Consider the following 8,807-nt stretch of genomic DNA (forward strand, 5'->3'; position numbering starts at 1 on the left):
CAGCGGCCACGGCCCAGGCGGAGGCTGCGGCCGCGGCGACAGCGGAGGGGGCCTTGCTCGTCACCCCTCTGCGTGTCGCGGCGCCCGAGATCCCAGAGCCCCCGCAAGAAGAAGCCGGCGGCGATCAGCCGGGGTTGGAGAGGGAGGACGACGTCGTCGTCCTGGAGAGGGAGGCGGCACCGGCCCGGCCGACTGGGGTGGCTCAAGGCGGCCGACCGATCGTGCCGCCTGCGCAATCGGCCGGGGGCGAGCCGGCCGCGAGGACGGACCTGGTGGTCCAGTCGCCATTGCGCCAGCGCACGGGGAAAGCCGCATCGGACCCGCAGAAGGCCGCTGGCTCCAGATCGACGTCCCAGGACGTGGAGGCGGCCAGCGCCAGCTCGGGGTGGATGCCGGGTGGAGGAACGGCTGTGGTGAACGTGGCAGCGCAGGACGTTCAGAACCGCCTTCAGTCCTAGGCTGCGGCGCTGAGGAAATACAATGACGAGTTCCTTGCGACGCGGGCGGCCATTCGGGTTAGTCTTCCTATTTTTGCTTTTTGCTATTGGTTTCTTCCGTGGAGGCGCGTCAGCACACCCACTGGCTGTAGTCCCCGAGTTCCGAGTCGGCTGCTGAGCAGGCGGCTTGTTTTCCTATCTTGTTTTCATTCGCTCCTCTGTCTGACTTGCAGGACTACCACAACCTCCGCGCGGCTGCCTTCAACTCCCAGGCTCGGGAGCTGACCCAGAAGAATGCTGATCTGTCTGAGAGCCAGGATAAGTGCTTCGTCTTTTATCTCACGTGGGGGCGCGTCAGCGCACCCACTGGGTGTAGTCCCCGAGATTCGGGCCGACTGCTGAGCAGTCGGGTCGGATCTTCCTTGACGACTTCTTCCTTATTGCTCCTTTCTTTTCTGCCATCCCTGCAGCGGCCAACGCCAGTCTGAGGGAACAGCTGGGCGGGGCTCCGGGCGCCCTCCGTGCTAAGGAGGCCGAGCTTGATGCCTTGGCACGGGAGTGTGACCGCCTGGCCAAGAGGTTGGCCGACCAGGAGAAGAGCCACAAGGCGGCCCTGAAGGCGGTGCAGGACAGCGAGGCCGCCCTCCAAGCCGAGTATGAGACAGAGGCGGCCAGCTGGGCCGAAGCGAAGCAGACGCTGATCAATGGCTATGGCCAGATCGAAGACTTGGTTGACGGTAGGCCGCCTCTTCTTCGTCCTTGCTTGCCGCTTGTCGTTTAGCTTATTTTCTGACTTGGTGTTTTTCTCTTCTTTCTCTTTCTTCCTTGCGCAGAGTACTTCCCTGGCTACTCTACCGCTGCCAACCAGGTCGCCGAGGCCCACCGCGAGGCACGCAGGCAGGCTGGCGCCGAGATCGCGCCAAACGCTCGCCGGTCGATGGAGGAGCAGCTCTTGGCGATTCAGGACCGCCTCCAGCCGGCTCATCGCATGCTCCGCCGGCTTCAGCGTGTTGGTGCGCAGGTGTTGGCCGCTCTCTGGCCTGGTGAGGTGATTCCCCGCAGCCCCAGTCGGACTACCGACTGGCTGGAGGTGGCGGTCGGCCGCTTCGAGGCCTGGAGGGCTTCTGCGGCTCGGTCCGGCACCAGGCGGGCGCTGGAGTTCGCCAAGGCCTGGTATCCCGAGCTGAGTCTGGACCAGCTGGCCACCTGGCGGCAGGAGGCCGACACAGAGCTGGAGCCGGCGCGGCCGGCTATCATCCAGCGGGATTCGGCGATTGCCGATTACACCGATACCAGCGCCTTCGCTCCTGAGGTGGACGACAACGGCGTTGCCCAGCCGGAGGAGTGGTTCGGGCTGAAACCGGCGGGTGGCGAGGACTCGGCGGAGGAGATCGACTCCAGCGACGAGGGCGAGGAGGGTGAAGACGCCGCGCCAGATGGTGGAGCGGCCGGTCAGCCTCAGCTTGACCGTGCCTCCAGCAACAAGGCACGTGTGGGTGCTCCGCCTGCAACCGGCGATGATCAAGCCGAGACCCGCCAGCCGGCCACTCCTCCAGCCGGTGGCGCCGCCTCCCCCGACCAGCCCGGCTCCCCTGTTGCGCCCTTAGTCTAGTCTGCTGCCTCTACTTTCCTGTTTCACCATTCTTGGAACAGTGTTTTGTTAAGTTTGCACAATTCCACCCACTGGGGGTGTATTCGAACTATATTGACTGCCGGCCTGTTCGGGGCCTTATGTGTAAATATAATTATGCATGCGTTTGGCTTTCCCTTGTTCTTTGCTTTTCATCCTTCGGCTGTTTCCTTTGCCGCCCTCCCTTGGTTGCCGCCTTCCCAGCCGGCCAGCTGCTCTGCAATCTATGGCTGGGGAAGTGCTTGGGAGGGCAAGTACTCTAGCTTTGTTGGATTATAGCGAAGTGATTGGGAGGCCGGCCAGCCGGCTGTTTTGACAGCCGGTAGGCGTGGTTGGAGGCCGTCTTTGCATTATATAAGTTCGTTAGTCCTTTGCCGTTTTTCGTGTGGGCATCCTTTCTGCCTTTGGCTCTTGCCAGCCGGACAGTCGGTTCTTCGAGCTGCGACTTTCAACAAGAGAGGGCTCGGGTGCCAGCACACTACTTGTCTGACTTCAGGTAGAACTTTTAATATAACTTAAGGCGGCCAGTCCCCGGGCCGACTAGTCGAACCCGGTGCCAGACAGAAAATCAAATGTAATAATACATTCATGAGTATGACACTCGTCATTCATAGATAAAGGAGGGCAGTCCCCGAGTGCTCCTCGGGGGGCCCGTTTGTCTCATATTTAATAAAAACGGTAGCGTGGTACATACTGCTTTCAACTGTAAAATCTTCTCAGGAGGTTCGCGTTCCATGGTCGCTCCGACTCCTTGCCGGAATCATCCCTCTTGCGTGCTCTTGGTTTTTGTGCGTCGATCAGCTAGTAGGAGTCGTTGCCTAGTGCCTTGCTGATGACGAAAGGGCCTTCCCAAGGGGCCGAGAGCTTGTGCTGGCCGGCTGTTCGCTGGATCAGCCGAAGCACAAGGTCGCCCTCTTGGAAAGATCTTGGCTTGACCTTTCGGTTATGGTAAGGGCGCAAACCCTGCTGGTAGATGGCGGACCGGCTGAGTGCTAACAGCCGGCCTTCTTCCAGCAGGTCGACGCCGTCTTCTCGTGCTTCCTTGGCCTCCGCCTCCGTGTACATGGTGACCCGAGACGAGTCGAACTCGATGTCAATTGGGATGGCAGCCTCGGCACCATATACAAGGAAGAACGGAGTGAAGCCGGTTGACTTGTTTGGGGTAGTACGCAGACTCCAGAGGACAGCCGGCAGCTCATCGAGCCAGCAGCCGGCCGATTGCTCCAGTGGTACGACCAGTCAGGGCTTGATGCCGGAGAGGATGAGTCCGTTTGCTAGCTCGACCTGGCCGTTTGACTGCGGGTGGGCAACGGACGCTAAGTCCAGTCGGATGCCCTGTGTCGCGCAAAAACGTGCCAGTGCTCCCTTGGCAAAATTTGTGCCATTGTCGGTGATGATGCTGTGTGGCACACCATACCGAGTAGTGATGTCTGCGATGAATGTCACGGCAGTCGGCCCGTTCAGCTTGTTGATCGGCTTCGCTTCGATCCACTTGGTAAATTTGTCCACGGCGACAAGCAGATGTGTCAAGCCGCCGCGGGCTGTCTTGAATGGGCCCACCATGTCCAGCCCCCAGACGGCAAAGGGCCAGGTGAGGGGGATGGTCTTGAGTGCAGAAGCCGGCAGGTGTTGCTTGGAACTGAAGACTTGGCATCGTCCAAAGCAGTCGGCCAGAAGAAACCATGGCGGAAAACTTTGGCCACAAGTGATCTTGAGGCTGCGTGGTGGCCGCATTCGCCTTGGTGGATATCCTTGAGGATTGCTACACCTTTCTCTGGCTCGACGCAGCGCTGGAAGACTCCAGTGACGCTTCTTTGAGGTCTTCCAGCAGGGTGTCGCGCTTTTCTGTCTTCACCACAATATCTTCTACGTAGACGTGGGCATTTCTGCCGAGTTGCTTGAGGAGGCATTTCTGCATGCAACGCTGAAAAGTGGCACCGGCATTCCTCAAGTCGAATGTCATAGTCAGGTAACAGAAAGTTCCGAATGGTGTGATGAAGGCGGTCTTCAGGCGGTCTGCCGGGTCCAACTTAATCTGGTGGTATCCTGAGTAGGCATCCAAAAAACTCAACAGCTCCCATCCGGTTGTGGAGTCTATTACTTGATCAATCCGCGGCAGAGCAAACGGATCTTTGGGGCAGGCCTTGTTGAGGCTAGTGTAGTCTATACACATACGTCATTTGTTATTCTTCTTCAACACCAAGACTGGGTTGGCAAGCCACTCTGGGAAAAACACTTCCATAATAAAGCCGGTGGCAAGGAGCCGGGCTATCTCTTCTCCCACGATTCTTCTCTTCTCTTCTGACAGTCTGCGGAGGGGCTACTTGACCGGCTTCGTGTCCACTCGGACGTGTAATTTTTGCTCGGCGAAATCCTTCGGAACACCCGGCATGTCCTTTGGGGACCATGCAAAAATGTCTCGATTCTCACGGAGGAAGTCGACGAGCTCGCCTTCCTATTTACTGTCCAGATTTGCACCAATGACTGCAAACCTCTCCGGGTTCTCCGGGTCCAGAGGTATCTTCTTCCTCTCCTTGGCCGGCTGGAAGGAGCCCTGCGCATCATATTCCTTGGGGTTGGGGGACAAGGCCGGCTACTTGCCGGCCATGGCCACAACTCGATCCAGCATCTTCTTCTCTTCTGCCACTATGAGGGACTCGGCCAGTCGGCTGCTGGCTGTAGCGCACTCGATGGACTTCTTGTAGTCGCCGGCCAATGTGATGATCCCCTTTGAGCTCGGCATCTTCATCTTCAGGTAGGCGTAGTGGGGCACAGCCATGAAATTGGCTAGAGCAGGTCGGCCGAGCAAAGCGTGGTAAGGGCTTTCCAGATCCACTACCTCGAACCAGATCGCTTCTCGGCGAAAATGATCCTTGTCTCCGAAGAGAACATCCATCTTGATCTTGCCGATCGGGGAACAGGACAGGCCGGGTACGATGCCATGGAAAACGGTCCGGCTCGGCATGAGCTGCTTCGCCTTGAGGTTCAACTTCTCCATGGTGTCGCGGTACAGTATGTTGATACTGCTCCCGCCATCAATCAGAACGCGGGAGAATCGGGCAGCCCGCCTTTCTGTTGCGAGAGTGACATCCAACACCAATGCGTAGGAGCCAGGGGACGGCATCACCTCTGGGTGATCGGCCCGGCTCCAGTTGATAGGCCTTTCGGACCAATGCATGAACTCGGGGCTGCTGGAGGCGACTGCGTTGACCTCTTGGTGCTATCGGCGCCGGCTGCGCTTGTCTTCAACCTGGCTCGTGAAGATGACGTAGGCGGCGTGCTCATCAGGGAACTCATCTTGAATGGCTCCGACTGCTGGGGGGCTGGAGGCGGCGGGCCGGGAGGCGGAGGCGGCACCAGCCCCTCGCCCTTGGAGATCCGCGCGAGCCAGTGGCACTTTCGGGTCGTGTGGTTGGACGGCTTCGCGCCGCTGTGGAACTTGCAGGGGGCATCGAGAGTCTGCTCGTAGGAGAAGGCCGGCTGCCAAGCCGGCCTGCCGCCCTTCTTCTTGGGAGCGGGCCGCTCTTCGGGCTGCTCGTCTTCGACCGTGGCCACCTGCCGACTAGTGGAAGGCGGCATAGGGGCCTTGCGCTTGTGGTCGTTCTGGTAGGGGCGCCAATTGGAGTCGCCAGCCGGCGTCTTAGGAGCCGGGGCGAGCACCTTCCCAGAGGCGCCAACTCGGAGCTCGATCTTCATCGAGGAGTCAGCTGTGGCGTACTTGTCTGCAATGACCAGCAGCTCGTCGAGGGTAGCCGGCTCATCGCACAGGAGTCGATGCTTGAGGAGGGTGCCTTCTCGGCACCCGACGGTGAAGTATTCGATGGCCTGCACCTCGTGCACCCCCTCGCAGGAGTTGCGGAGCTCGGCCCACCGCGTGAGGTAGTCGCGGGTCGACTCGTCGGGCCCTTGGACGCATAGGGAGAGTTGGCGGGGCTTGGGAGGCCGCTTGTACGTGCTGGTGAAGTTGCGGACGAAGACTTCCGTGAAGTCTAGCCAGCTGTTGACGCTGCAGGGCTTGAGGCTGTTGAGCCAGGTGTGTGCCGTGCCTTGTAGCATGAGAGGGACGTACTTCACGGCTACGCGCCTGTTGCCGTTCGCAATGCTGACAGCGGTGGAGTAGTCGATGAGCCAATCTTCCGGCTTCACAGAGCCGTTGTACTTGGGCGTGTCTCTAGGGAGCGAAAACCCTTTGGGGAAGGGCTCGTCACGGATGCGGGGGCCAAAGCATGGCGGGCTGACATCGTCTTCTTCTTCTAGCGCCAGGGATCGAGCTAGGCGGTCGATCCGGTGGCGGGCGTCGTTCTCGCCGACTCCTTCGCGATGGCCTAGTCGGTCACCGAGAGTCGGATGTGTGACAGGTGGCGGGGTGGGATATCTCTTCCCCCGAGGCGGGGAGGCGGATAGCCTTGGCGCTCCACTGCTTGAGGGCGGCCTTCCGCGTCGCGCTCGATGGTGAGCCGAGTCCGGCTGCGGCTAGCAGCCGGCTCCTTGTTTTTCCTTGCGCGGGCGCCGCTCGCAGTCGGCGACCGGGATGTCGCGGCGTGCTCTCGGCGTGGGGGAGGACTCTCAGCGCGGGCGCCGGCTTCATGCCATTCTGCGGCCGCGTCGATCAGCTGCTGGATGCGCCTTGTCATGTAGGGGAGCTCATCAGCCCCCAGCCCATTTAGCTCTTCAGCGGCCGCCTGAGCGGCTCGCAGATTCTCGAGCGGTGTGGCGTAGATGGGGCGGTCTGCCCCCAGCATGCTGGCGATGGCCGCGCTGCGCTTCTTGACGAGGCCGGGTCGGCTCGGCCCGCCATGAGGCGGCGTACCGAAGGCGGCGCGGTCAGCTTCGCGCTGGTGAGCCTCGGTGAGGCGTCTCATGGAGGCTATCTTCTGGCCCTCCGCGATGAGGGCAAGGCAGCGTGCCTCCAGGGTCTCGGCGTCGGCGTCAGCCGGGATGGCGACGGACAAGTCATGCATCGCCGCTTGTAGGGCGTTGTGGGCGTTCTCGCCCGAGTCGGCGACGTGGCTGATGACCAGCACCTCAGTGACAGCGCTGCTGCCGCTGTCAGCTCGGGGGAGAGGGTCGTTGAAGACTACCACGTCGGAGGGGTAGGCGTCGAGTGATGCCGTGTCGGAGTCGACAATCATCGGGTCAGTGGAGCCGACCGACTCCAAGTCTACAGCAAGCTCGCTGGAGACGTGAAATTGGTCGAGGAGGCTGATGAGGCGACTCTTGGGGTAGTCCGTGTCCGCGTCGGACGCGGGCTCGTCGGAGATGTGAGCCTCGCCAAGAAGATCGGCGAGGCAGCTCGCTGCGCAGGCGTCGTCAACGCCTTGCAACGCGTCGGGGCAAGCGCCATCGGGTGCAGCAGGCTGGCTGCGCTCGCGGGGGAGGAAAAGGATTCCCGTCCAGAACAGGTCTCCGGACGACGGTGCACCTGGCCCCACGATGGGCGCCAAATGTCGGGTGGTAGGTGCGGCATATGCCAACGGGTGGCTTATCATTGTGGGAGCCAGTAAGACGTCGCCGGTGCCTGGAAACGGGATGAGGCGAAGACATGCACGCCGGCGGATCTTACCCAGGTTCGGGGCTCTCCGTGGAGATAACACCCCTAGTCCTGCTCTGCGGGGTCTCCGCATGATCGCTAGATCAATACAAGTAGCTACAAGTGCTCCTTGAGCTGTCTGGCTAGAGGAAGAAGAAGGGCAAGGCTAGCTCTCCTTTTCTCTCTATGTGGTGTGTGAAACTCTCCGAGATCAACCCTTTGCATGGGTGTCCCGGGGGGTTTATATAGGCCTACCCCCCAGGGGTACAATGGTAATCCGGCTGGGCGCGGGTCCCAGCCGTCAGTGTCCGTGTTCGCCGGCTTCTCCGCCGGCCATTGGGGGCCCGCCGACTGCCGGCCTCTTGGCCGACAGGCCGGCCCCACCGCTTGGGGGCCTTGTCGGCGGCTGGTTACTGTTGCCTCGCCCCTGATGACGAGGGCTTTGTCGAGGTAAGCATGGCTACAGTGCCGCCGCCTTGTGGGCTCTCACTGTAGCCTCACCTCGTCTTGTCTCCTTAATGAGGCACATGTTTCGAGGGAGGGAGGTAGCCGGCTATTGGGAGCCGGCTACGCCCCCGGCCGACTAGGGGAGGCCGGGCCGCCTTCGAGCGTCTCTCTGGCTAAAGGGGCCCGCCGCCTGCGGGCCGTACTGGCGCCTGTCGTGGGTGACGTTGAGGTCATCATGGCTACAGTGCCGCGCCGGACGAGGGATGGCTGACCCGCACGGCGCCCTGTGGCCATGCCGGTTCCGGGATTCGGGGGTAGTGGGCCGTACTGCAGCCACGCCCCGTCTTATCACCGTTATGTGGATGCAGTCTTGGTGGGTGCAGTCTTGGCCGGCTTCTGGGAGTCGGCTCTCTTCATGGCCGGCTTCTGGGAGTCGGTCCTCTTGGGGCCGACTTCCTGGAGTCAGCCATCTCGTAGCTTTCTTTGGAGGAGGTTTCTAAGGTCGGGTCGCCTTCTGGTAGTCGGCCCTAGGGATAGCCGGCCGGAGGAAGGCGGCTCCATGCTCTGGATGCTTGCAGGCTCGAATGGCCTGACAATTTTTGAAGAGCCAGGGGCAGTCGGTTAGGCTACCCGTGGCCATTTACTCCGACACCTTGTGTCATGCATACAAGGTGAGAAGAACCTCAACGACCTTTTGAGAAACCAAAAGGAAGTTGTGGCCAAGGAGGGGATTGGGTTCGCACCCAAGCCCAAGAACAAGAAG

The sequence above is a fragment of the Triticum aestivum genome, chromosome 5D (genome assembly GCF_018294505.1).
Source record: "Triticum aestivum cultivar Chinese Spring chromosome 5D, IWGSC CS RefSeq v2.1, whole genome shotgun sequence".
NCBI lineage: Eukaryota > Viridiplantae > Streptophyta > Magnoliopsida > Poales > Poaceae > Triticum > Triticum aestivum.